Genomic DNA, 13,362 nt, shown 5'->3' with positions numbered 1-13,362 from the left:
CTGGTTGATGCTGAAATGGTTAAGTGTAGAATATCTAAACCATCAAGGTTATCCAAGGAATATGGTAATCTTAAAGCAATAGAAACTATGCTGTGGGATGAAAGAGGAGAGGTGTGTCATTTTCACCCCTCTGAACTATCTTGTTGACTAGATACTAGAGGCTTCCAGAATTCCGTATGTATATAAACATTTTCTTTCTTTATATTTTGCTCAGATCCTAAGATCTATGATTTCTCCCAGGTCAGTCTGATCCTTGCTGAGGCTTATGACATTGCAAATTAAATGAATCATTCATTTTGTTTAACCTATAAGAAGGTATACTCAGGATTACTGGATATTTATTATATACAAAGTACTGTGGTAGGAAATGTAGTAATACAATCAATTGAAAGATGCTTCAGCTGGTTTGGAATTGAAACAGGTGTCTGATGTTTATAATTTATTAAAGCTATTTTCCACATGACAGGTGTATACTCTGGTGAGTTACTTTAATTGTCTCTGTGCTTTCTTCACTTAGCAAATGGGACAACATTTAACTTATTTTTATTATTTATTTATTTGAGAGCAACACAAAGAGAAAGAAGGAAGGGGGGGGGGAGAATGGGTGTGCTAGGGCCTCCAGTTACTGCTAGCGAACTCCAGATGCATGCACTCCTTGTACATCTGGCTAGCATGGGTCCTTGGGAATTAAGCCTCAAATCGGGGTCCTTAGGCTTCATAGGCAAGTGCTTAACCTCTAAGCAATCTCTTCAGCCCGCATTTAACTTCTTCAAAGACTTGTTTCTGGGAAACAAATGATATTTAAAAACATATTTTCTGCATATTTTTATAGAAACTAGCACATATTCAAGGGCCAATGTTTCTCATTTTTACATATTAGAACATATGTAGTCTTTTTTTTAAATGTTTTTGGTGTTTATTTTTATTTATTTGAAAGTGACAGACAGAGAGAGAGAAAGAGGCAGAGAGAGAGAGAGAGAGAGAGAGAGAGAGAGAGAATGGGCATGCCAGGGCCTCCGGCCACTGCAAACGAACTCCAGATGTGTGCGCCCCCTTGTGCATCTGGCTAACGTGGGTCCTGGAGAATCAAGCCTTGAACCAGGGTCCTCAGGCTTCACAGGCAAGTGCTTAACCACTAAGCCATCTCTCCAGCCCACATGTAGTCTTTTGCTTAAGATAAGGATTCAATCTCTCTCTTCTAACTGAATTTCGAGGTATAATTTTCTGTTTCTATCTTGTGTTCAAAGTTTAAAGCCAGAAATAGTAAGAGCTAAGGGACATTTTGTTCATACTTTCTTGGGTTCTCATGTGAGGATTTCATCTACAGTTTATGTAGGTAGGTTTGTTTGGGGATACCTCTGGTCAGTCACAGTTCCTGAGACTTGTAAAATGCTCACTGTATACCAGCCTCCCCATTGTCTTTCTTACATCTCTCCCTCACCTCCCTATTTTTCCTTGTCTTCATAATGAATTTTACTTCAAGTGTTTCTCACACTCTGATTCCAAAATTACGGTCTTTAATCCATTCATGTGTAATATGAGGGTGTCTAACTTGATGTTTTCTACACAAACACATGAAAACTAAAATATAATCGATACGAAAAATGAAGACGGCCCATGATAAAGATTTTTGCCCTATCATCTATCATCTATCTATCTATCTATCTATCTATCTATCTATCTATCTATCTAATCTATCTATCTATCATCTATATATCTATTTATCCATTATCCATTAATCTATGTATTATCTATCTATTGTCATCATCTTCTATCTATGTATCATCATCTGTGTATCTTCTTTTATCTCTATCTCCGTATTTCTACCTGTCTATGTCTTCCTCTATTTGTATGCCATCTCTATTGAGTTCTTTGTCACATTCACATGTGTGTATGGATATATACAAATGTCTATGCATGTTCATATATGTGTGGTTTCACATATGTGCATGTATCTGGGGAAGCCAGTGATCAATATTGGGTGTCTTTCTCAGTTGTTTCCACCTTATTCTTTGAGACAAGTCTTCTTGCCATCACACCTAGAATGTTGTATGAGTGCTAATGATCTGAACTCATTCTCATATCTGCGAAATAAGAACTTTACCCAATGGGTCACCTCTCTGTCTCCTCCTCTTGGGTTTTGAGTTCTGTTTAACAATTCTAAGGCAAACTTTTTCCAAGTACATGTTTTTCAGCCAGATTTGTTCTATTTAATGATTGGTAGCAAGCCACATACTGATAATATTCTAGTAATCATAAAGAAATGCTAACATTTTTAGTGGCATCCACTCTGTGCCATGCACTCTGTGTAGATCTCTTCATAACATAGTTAGATGTATTATTCAGTCCTGCATAACTCAGCCTTCCTTCAGTGTAAGGAAATACTTTAAACCATTAACTTATAAAAAAGCAAAGTTTGTATCGTCTCACAGTATGGGAGGTTAAGTACAAAATGAAAATCAATGGTAGGGGTATGCATGTGAATAGCACTTCACTTCATAGCTAGACACTGTAGAAAGAGGAAAAGCCTGGGGTCTCACAATTCCCTCCAAGACCACATTCTCAGTGACCTAAGGACAACCCATTAATTTCTATCTCTGACTAGTCCATCCATCTCTCAATAATACTGCCCTAGGGACCAAGCATTTAATACATGGATCTTCAAGGGACATTTATCCAAACTATGTCCAACCTCATGTTGTGAATGATGAAGAAATTTGCCCCAAGTTACATAGCCAGAAATAGTAAGAGCTAAGGTTTATCAGTGTTTTAGCATTCATTTAAGGGGATTAGTCTTCCTGCTATACCATCCTCACTATTCATGAAAATACCATTTAATAGTTGAAAAATAGTTTAACAAGACATAATCAAGTATTAACATATTAAGGATAGGGTATAGATGTGCCTACTTTATTTTAATATTTTGCTAGCTTAAAATGAGAACTCTTCTCATGTTTTTTACAAGTTATTAAAGTGAGGAAAGGGAGAAAACTGCTCATGCCAAACACATGTCTCTTAAATTTAAAACATATCTTCTTCATGAGGAATATTTTTCTATATTATCAGATAAGTCTATTTCTCACTCGTGCATTGTTGGAGAGCCAGTCTCTGGAGCTATCTACAGAGGTCAATAGTTCCACTGGGATTCTTCGTGCAACTTTCCATAAAACAACCATGATATTAATGGTACCAGTAGATTTGTAGAAGAGTTAGAATGGTGCCTTGTTCTGATAAACACGCATGAAGTATTAACTATGTCAATTATTAGAAACACAAGGGGTATGGATTTCAGCTGCATTTATCTTCTTGGCAACCATAGATCTAAGTAGAATATACACTTTTGAATCTGTAATAAGTTGATTTTATTAATATTATTTATCATTATTTAAATTGGCCAAACTACTATATTATTTGGGATTTGACTCAATCCTAACAATTTAGACTATTAAAAAATAATTATAGTCTTTTGGTCTGTTTTACATATAGACATCTGACATAGTGCAAAGAATGAGTAAAATCTTGTTAACATTACCAAAATGTAATTTAATCCCCTTTCAAAAGTTTCTATATCATATGCTATCTTTGAGGTTCAATTAAACATCTATTATTTTTACAGGGGAAACTCTAAATTCCTCATCTTCTCATTTTCCATAGAATAGAGATAATTTTCATATATAAACTCAAGTATACCAAGGGAAAGCAACCATACTTGAGATTTAAGTATTTGTTTCATTTTCATGCAAATTAATTTCTTCAATTCACAAACTTTCTTAGCTTACACAGGTATTGGTTCAATTCATGGGAATGGACTGTTGGTGTAGTCATGCAAATACTGTGGGAGTCTGAGCCCATCTGGTGCCTGTGGCTGCCTGGCTGCGTGCTTTTTCCTCCTTGGTTTACAGTTTTCGTCTCTGCCTCCCACCAACAGTTCTGTGAGACATTTTCCATCTCACATTACTTGTCTCATGGTGATGCCAACAGTGGGTCAGATTCTCGCTATACACCTAAGTGGTCCCAAATCTAGATTTTTCCTGATATCTAGACCAAAGATCCAACATCAAAGACTAATAATATTCATCATCTTAAAGGTTATTTTTTTTAGAATTTTAAGTTTTTATTAATTCTATTTTATTTATTTATGTAACAGTAAGCTCACTTTCTCTTCCCAAGATTTCTTTTCAAAGTAAAATCTTGAGGTCATTGGATGAACCCTAGTGTTGAGAACCTAGGTTCAGCATCAGTCTCTGACACTTTTGCTTGGATGGGTAGCCTAATTGGTCTTTGTCAGTAAAATGCTTAGAAAGAACCTTTCCACAGGATTGTTGAATTATAAAAATTGTGAATTTTATTCTAAACTTACAAAATGTGGGTTTTGGGTACTATTAATCTTCTTTAGTTGTTATTAGATTCATTTTTCATTTAATATTTTATAAAATTGTGTGATGGTTTGATTAGGGGTCTCTAGTAAACTCATGTGTTCTGAATGCTAGGTCCTCAGCTAATGGTAATCTAGGAATCAGAGCCTCCTGGAGGCAGTGTATTATTCAGGGCAAGCTTATGGGGATTATATCCAGCTTCCCCTTGGCAGTGTTGGGCACACTTTCCTGTTGCTGTTATCCACCTGATGTTGGCCATGAGGTGATGTCCACCCTCTCCTCATGCCATTGTTTGTGTCTACCATCATGGAGTTTCCCCTAGAGTTTGTGAGCCAACATAAATCCTTTTATCCCAGCACTTGTTTTTGGTCAGGTGCTTTGTGCCAGCAATATGAAGGGAACTGCAACAAATTATTAATATAAAATATTGATAATCTCTACAGGAAACTATTTTTAAGAATTTTTTTATATTTCCTGTAATGTCTCTAGCTGATATACTAATACTGTGTTCATTACCTTTTACTTTATTTATTTATGAGTGAGTAAGTATGAGTGGGAATTAGCACACCAGGGCCTCCTGATACTGAAAATAAACTCCGGATTCTTGTGTCACTTTGTGCATCCAGCTTTACATGGCTAACTGGAGAATCAAACCCAGGCCATCATGCTTTGGAAGTTAGTGCCTTTAAGTGCCAAGCCATCTCCCCAGTCCCAGAAATTCAATTTTTTGAAGACAAAATTTTGTTCATTCACCACCTTTGCCTCTCTGTGCTCATGTATCTTCCCTACACACACACACACACACACACACACACAGGGCAACATCCAGTGACCTGTGAGCATGTAAAACACACAGGCAACGGTCTCTGACTTCACTTTCTAATCCTCTGAACAGCTGCATTATAATTTTCATTAGGATAGTATTTATTAATGGGAATGCCATTATATATATATACACACACATGCATATACATAGATACACATATGTATTGCATTAACATTCTATATATACAAGAGCTATTGTCTCAAATCAGGCTGTAAAGCAATTTATTATATGCCAGGTGGATTAAATGAGGAACATTTGTCTCTCCTCTCATAGCACTGGTGACTGGAGACATTCTGATTCCATTCTGTACCATCCTCTTCACAGCACATTCTCTCTGTATCTCTGTCAAGTCTACCACTTTCTTTTCTAAAGAGGACATACGCAATTGGATTAATGGACTACCCTAAAATAAGGGTAGCTTTGTTTTTAATACCATTTAGTAGAAAAATCCATGAACTCCTGGTCAAAATAGATGGAAACTGGAAAGTTCTTCTGTCAGTCTCTAATTTTCAGGCAGGTTATTCAGTTCCTTTGGGTCTCCATAAAGTATAATATATATACATATAATTTTATTTTCATTTTGGTTCTCTGTAAAGCATAAGAAATTGAACTAAATTGGAAGTTTCTGAGCTCAGGTAGGTGCTGAGGTTTTAATTCCTTCTCATGCCACTATATTAGTATTCTTGAATATGCCTCTTAAGGGAGGAGAGGTTTATTTTGGCTCACAGTTTTAGGTGATTGAGCCCATCATAATTTAGCGCCCCAATCTCCATAAAACAGGAGTGTGGGGGCTGGAGAGATGGCTTAGCGGTTAAGCGCTTGCCTGTGAAGCCTAAGGACCCCGGTTCAAGGCTCGGTTCCCCAGGTCCCACGTTAGCCAGATGCACAAGGGGGCGCACGCGTCTGGAGTTCGTTTGCAGAGGCTGGAAGCCCTGGCACGCCCGTTCTCTCTCTCTCCCTCTATCTGTCTTTCTCTCTCTGTCTGTCGCTCTCTAATAAATAAAAAAAAAAAAAATAAAAAAAATAAAAATAAAAAAAAATAAATAAAAAAAAAAAAAAAGGAGTGTGGGAACCTGAGTCCTGGTCTCTCGTCATCCTTCCAGTTCACCATGAGCTTCACCACCCGCTCCACCACCTTCTCCACCAACTCCCGGTCCCTGGGCTCCGTCCGCTCACCCAGCCAGTACTTGTGCCCGCCAGCTCGGCCAGCGTGTATGGGGGTGAGGGGGACGCGGGGGGGGGGGTGACTCTGGCTTCCGGGTCTCCATGTCCTGCTCCATCAGCGACCACCGGGGCTACAGAAACCTGGACGGAATGGGTGGCATCCAGAGCGAGAAGGAGATCTGAACGACCTCCTGGCCTCCTACTAGACAGGGTGAGGAGCCTGGAGATTGAGAAGAGGAGGCCAGAGAGCAAAATCCGTGAACATTTGGAGAAGAAGGGGCCACAGGACAGAGACTGGGGACACTACTTCAAGACCATGGAGGACCTGAGGGCTCAGATCTTTGCAAATTCCGTGGACAATGGCCGCATCTTTCTTCAGATTGACGTTGCCCATCTTGCTGCTGATGACTTCAGAGTGAAGTATGAGACAGAACTGGCCAGGCGCCAGACTGCAGAGGCTGACATCCACGTAGGCTGCAAAGGTCACTGATGACACCAATATCACGAGGCTGCAGCTGGAGACAGAGATCAAAGCTCTTAAGGAGGATCTGCTATTCATGAAGAAGGACCATGAGGAGGAAGTCAAGGGTCTGCAAGCCCAGGTTGCCAGCTCTGGCTTGACTGTGTAAGTGGATGCTCCCAAATCTCAGGACCTCAGCAAGATCATGGCTGACATCCAAGCCCAGTATGATGAGCTGGCTCGGAAGAATCAAGAAGAGCTGGACAAATCCTGGTCCCAGCAGATTCAGGAAAGCACCACCGTGATTACTACAAACCGCTGAGATTGGAAATGCTGAGGCAACGCTCACAGAGCTGAGATGTACCTTCAGTACCTTGGAGATCGAATTGGAATTCCTGAGAAATGTGAATGCCAGCTTGGAGAACATCCTGAGGGAAGTAGAGACCCCTATGCCACACAGATGAACCAACTCAACGGGGTCCTACTGCACCTGGAACCGTAGCTGGCACAGACCTGGGCAGAGGGACAGCACCAGGCCCAGTAGTTCGAGGCCCTCCTAAACATTAAGGTCAGGCTAGAGGCGGAAATCACCTCTTAACCACCACCTGCTGGAAGATGGGGAAGACTTCGAACTCAATGACATTCTGGAGAGCAGTAACTCCATGCAAACCATCCAGAAGGCCACTACCCACAGGATCGTGGATGGCGAAGTGGTGTCTGAGACCAATGACACCAAGGTTCTGAGGCACTGAGGCCAAGAAGCAGAGCAGCATTGGGGATCAGGCAGGCAATAAAAGTTAAGAGGTCATCAGACATTAAAAAAAAATAAGAAAAAAAAATAAAACAGGAGTGTGTCATATCTCTGTGGATCAGCAAACAGAAAGAACTCAAACCAGAACCCAGAGAGTTACCATCTTCAAGGTTCTCCTTTCCCCAGTAATCTACTTCCTCTAGCTTGTCCCTTCTGTAAGGTTCTACAAAAACAATGGCTGGCACCATACACTTAGAATTGTCTCAATTTGATTTCTGTCAAGAGTACAGGGAAACAAGGTGGTCCTCTTTTCCTCTTCCTCTCTCTCCAGAGAAAATAGGCAACCTTTGACCATTTCCACCCATTTCTATTGTTTTATTATTTGGTTGCTTCTTTTTGAAGACCTGGTTTTCCTACTAAGTTATCAAGCCCTGGAGACTTCAAAGTTTCTCTCTGAAATACTGTGTATTGGTAGTTTTTCTTTTCTTTTCTTTTCTTTTCTTTTCTTTTCTTTTCTTTTCTTTTCTCTTCTTTTCTTTTCTTTTCTTTTCTTTTGTTGAGACTTGAAATATGAGAAGTTCATTGATGACTGTGGCTCTGTCTCATTTGTAAACACAGTAATAATCCCTTGCATAAAATGACACATGGTTTCTTCTCTGATTCTGGATTGGACTGTGGATGAGGCTGAGTAATTGGGAAAATCTGCTGAAATTAATTAAGAAGTGTGGTAACAGAAGGAGGTCTATGCTAAAAGGTTCAAAAATATGATAAGGGCTCCAACAGGTTAAGAATGGATCTTAATTTTTTTAAAACCATACACTACATCAGCAGGCGGATGCTTACAGATTAATAATCACTTTACAGCACTGTTGGAGATCAGTTATCTATCGTCACAATATGGGCTATGTTGCTAGAGAGGATTTTAGGAGTTTTGAATGCCGAATGCACTGCTAGTGCATCACTAAAGGAGTTATTTCTTCCATCCTATGAAATGTATTTTGGCCTAGCAGATAAATTGTATCGCGAGACACTTTTATGCACTGTCTGACTGTGCACTGGCACCAATAGCTGTTACTCACTCCCTCTGCAAACTATAAGAGAACAAATGGCAATTCTTGATGAGCAGCAGCAAATCTGGGGCATAGTACAAAAAAAAAAGAAAAGAAAAGAAAGAGCAGAATCTCTTTCTACAGAGACATGTGTACTCAAAAATACAAAAACAGATTTTATATTAATCATTCATATTAGAAATGAAGTAGATAAAAGTAGGGAAAGTAGAAAACAATCACACTAGTAATTTGAACATGTAATTTGGTGTATTTTATATTGAATAGAAATTCTAGGATAATTTAAGGCATTAAGAAATATCTAGAATTCCAAGAGCAGAAAACTTTGTTTAAATACCAAAGGGAAAACTGTGCTATAGAATGCTTAGCAATCTCTAGAATATGAAATTAATATCAAGTGTGATCAAAAATTTCTAATTTTAAGAAATAACCATATTTATGTTAAAATTTACAATAATTTTATGATCGACAAATCTAGCACATAAAGCATGATAAATACCAATTCTGTTCTATACTTTCCCTGCTGATAGTTATCACTTCATTTTAGAGGTGTGAGTATTGTTTAGAATGATGGCTCTCACATGTTAACTCATTGGAGGTCATGTTAAGCCCTAAAATTTCTATGCAGGGTTTTGAATCAGTTCTGTGTTAGGTTCCTAGCATGTTGTAGGCAATGACCATGAACATGGTCAAGGAATTAAGGAATAAGGACAGACAGGCAGCCCTGATAGCCCATGTCTCTATTAGTTACATAAGACACAAAGCAGTTGATTTATGAAACAAACTTATATCCCATGCTTTAACAGGATGTGCGATTGCAAGTAAACAAAAGCAAAAAGAGCATTGAAGATATTTGTTTCTCTTCTAATCACCAAAGATGAATAAGTCAGTAATATGTCTGTAATACCAGGACATATGCTTACAGTTCTTAAAAACTCCCTGGTTCATTTGCTTTCAATACCATGTTTTCCTCATCATAAAGATAGAGTATGAGCCACAAATCTGTGAGTCTTAATCTGTTAATTATTGACTAGGAGAAGGCTTTATGGGAAATAGTGGGTTTCAGCTAATAATGAGGTTGGTTCTGCCCAATGACAGATGTGTGTAATTCTCATTAAATTCAGTGGCAGTAATACAAGTGAATTAAAGCAAAGTGGTATCTTTAACAGAATGTTCTGATTTGGTAAATCATTTACCATCTCTCAAACACCGAAGACATATGCTATTGTTTTCTGTCGGAAATAAGAAAAAAAAAAAGCTTTTGGGAAGGAGCTAGCTACAAATTTTAACTTAAAATATGCAACTAGGAAAAGACATAAATTGTCTTACATTTAAACAGAATTGAGTTATTAACTGTTTTTTGAAGTTGCTCCAAGCTATGATGCAATGGAATATGAAAGTTGGTGGATAACTGGAAAGATACCAGCTTGTCATAAATGTTAGGATAGGCCAGTGGTCTTCATAAAGAGTGATAATCAGCAACATCAAAATATGTGACTGAGAAATGGAAAGGAGTCTCATTATTGTGAAATGTAGGTAAAACTCCCAATATTTCAAAGTATCAGAACATTAAACACAGCAGTAGGGATTGTGAAAATGCACTCTGGTCTTTGTCTGTCATTCAAATATTATGTACCTGAAAGTACTTCCATCAACACACCTATAAAATGGAGAAAATATGATCTGCCCATTTTGTCTCCCTGGGATGTTACAATTAACCATAATGGGAAAGATGTTGAAGTAATAAAAAGAGCTAAATTAATTAGTAGAATACATTTGGAGAAAAGCATTTGAACACCCACTGTAGCATGAACATAATTGCATACAACTCTGGTTAGAGCCAGTCAGGAACTGAGCGTGCTTAAAAATGTTCCACTTGTCAGAGCCTGAAGGTCTTGCCAGTGTCACATATGCAATCATTGAAGATGATGGGGCAAAGGTTTGTTTGCATGTACATATGAACAGTTGTCTCCATCCCCACAAAAGTTTTCTTTAGTTCTTGGTCAGCAGGGGACTTTTTTTGTATGTTTGGGAACAGAAAAAAGAGAAAACCTTTCTTAAAAAAAGCAGGGGAGGGTAGGAGAGAGAAAGAAAGAGATAGAAAATATGGGCATGCCAGGGCCTCCTATTGCTGCAAACAAACTCCATACACATGTACAACGTTGTGCATCTGGCTTTATAAGGGTTTGGGGGATCAAACTTGAGCCATCAGGCTTTGCAAGCAGATTGTTTTAAACAGATGAGCCATCTCTCCAGCTCCACATCTGAAAAAAAAATCTTTGAAGTGAAAATGGTGTTGTGTATTTACTTTCAGTTGATTTCTTTTACCAAAAATCATTCCTCATGTTTAAATATCTTCTTTAGTTAACTACATTTTTACAAATTGCTACAATCAATATACCTTAATTTTGTATTGTTCCTAAGAAAAAGTAAAACTAGTAATTTTGGTTTGAATGCAACTTTTTTCCACAAATAAACTTCAGATACTGAATAAGCAATAGCGCTTGAATGGAAGGTGAAAGCAAAGTCAATGTGGGTTGTTTTTGTATCCCAGCATTAATGTGCTTTTTTTAAAAAAAAAATTATTCATTTTTATTTATTTACTTGAGAGTGACAGAGAGAGATAGAGGCAGATAGAAAGAGAGAGAGAGAGAGAGAGAGAGAGGGAGAGAGAGAGAGAGAGAATGGGCACGCCAGGGCTTCCAGCCACTGCAAACGAACTCCAGACGCGTGCGCTCCCTTGTGCATCTGGCTAACGTGGGTCCTGGGGAATCGAGCCTCGAACGGGGTCCTTAGACTTCACAGGCAAGTGCTTAACCGCAAAGCCATCTCTCCAGCCCTTAATGTGCTTTTGTACGCTACTGAAATACTGTTTGGTGTAGGATTGCAAGATTAAGACAAGGAGAAAGTGCAAGATGCTGAGCACTGTGGTTGTTGAAGTACAACCTGAGGTGGAGAAGAGAGGAGCATGCATTAAATAAACTATATGTGATTGTTGCTGAGTTCTTTGAGGAAGTCTTCATGGAAACTGGCACTGAACTGACATTGGCTTTATTTAATCTGTAGACCCTCCATACTTATTCTGAAATGCTGTAAAAGTCTTATCCTGTAGAGAGTGATATTTAATTATTTAAATGCAAACTTTCAAGTTACAATGAAAGCACCTGCTACAGCTTTCTGTTTCCAAGTATGAGGCATATGTAAGGCTGCTTTATTAAAGCAGGAGACCAGAGACAAAGAAGGTCATTGTGTTCCCTGCATGATCCAAATTTGAAAACTGTCAATTTGATATCAGAGATTGGGTTGCTTTTTAGATAAATTTTGGAGGAGAGATTTGCAACATCACTTCAGCAAGACATTTTTGTCATCTTGCTTCTCTTTCCTCACCACCTTTGTCTTCTTTTTCAGTGCTATGGAACTGGTGTTTTTGTGATAAAAGCTGACTGGTAGGCATGGTGTTGTCCAAAGTCCCTGTTAACTCTAATTTAATGCTTATCCAATGGTAGTCTGAACATGAATCCTCTGGGGAAAGTGAAATAAATCTGGAAAATGTGTCCCAACAAATGGTCCAGGGAAGATTCTGTCTTTAAGGGAAACCTAGTTTGCATTCCTTTCAAAGTTTACTTATATTGGTAGCATTGACATATTTGAATTGAAAGATTAATATTTTCATCTGATGTTATTTTCTACAAATATTTTTTCACTGCCATCTTTCCCCCATCACTAGGTAAGATTTTGGTAGTAAACAGAAAGCTAAGAGAACACTGGAGGCAACATAAAATTGGACATGTGATGTGAGGTAGAAATAAATGCTATATGTTGAGATTTCAAAACATGAGTAGTAAATATTTCTGCTAAGTTAGAATGAATGATTTTCAATAGCCCATGGCTTGGAGAGGACGCCAGTAATTCTCATCTTGAATCTAACTTCTGTTGGCAGAATGTTTTGTTTGTTTGTTTGTTTTGGCTCTTTTATCCATAATAGGTATTTTTGCTAATAGATCCCCCTACAATATTTCAAAAGTAAAAGGATACTGCCCTACTTCTTCCAGGTTAAGATCATCTTCACTAGTCACCCAAGGACAGGACTGAAAGAAGTCAGATGCTTTACCTTGGACTGAAACTCCTTTCATCTGAATGTCCTGGGTGGGCAATCAAAGCCACACACTGATGTGGCCTAAGCTTAGCCCTATTCACTCTATCCTTTCATGTGGCTTATGCAGCACACAGAGAGGAGGAATGATTCTCTTTTCGCAAATATTTATTGTGAGCACTGTAAACATTTTGACACAGACTCTTTCTATAAGTTTTCTATAAATTCAATTAGAGTAGATATAAATCAAAATGATAGCAGTCTTTCCACAATTTTTTGAAGTTCCCAAGAGTGCTGTAGACCTCTTTAATTGCTTACTAATGTAAAAATATCATTGTTAGTAAAGCATAAATCATGGTAATTTTGTCCCACTAGAGGCTAAAAGCAGCACAAGATGTGGTAATTAAGATATACTAATAGACCTGGCAATTTCTATAATAGGAGCTTTTAACAACGTGTGTGAATGTGTCATTCTCTTTGTTTTGCTACTCATGTTGAAGTTTGTGAACACAACCTTAAGTTGAGCCTTGCTACCCTAATTGTAAGGACTGAAAGAAATGAAAAGTTGTAGCCAGATTCATTTGTTTTCATGACTGGGAAACTGAGACTAAGCAGATGAAAAATC

General features: G+C 38.2%; 1 protein-coding gene and 1 pseudogene across 3 annotated transcripts in view; both read left to right on the top strand.

Moving 5' to 3' along the window:
• The window catches only part of Dcc (DCC netrin 1 receptor), a 1,292,030-nt gene that overhangs the window by 144,020 nt on the left and 1,134,648 nt on the right, over positions 1 to 13,362 (top strand). The gene's annotated exons all lie outside the window — the stretch shown is intronic.
• On the top strand, positions 6,312 to 7,578 carry LOC105944694 (annotated as a pseudogene).

Source organism: Jaculus jaculus, chromosome 2 (genome assembly GCF_020740685.1).
Source record: "Jaculus jaculus isolate mJacJac1 chromosome 2, mJacJac1.mat.Y.cur, whole genome shotgun sequence".
Taxonomy (NCBI): domain Eukaryota; kingdom Metazoa; phylum Chordata; class Mammalia; order Rodentia; family Dipodidae; genus Jaculus; species Jaculus jaculus.
The sequence above is the reverse complement of the archived record's forward strand: the minus strand, read 5'-3'. Positions and strand labels throughout refer to the sequence as shown.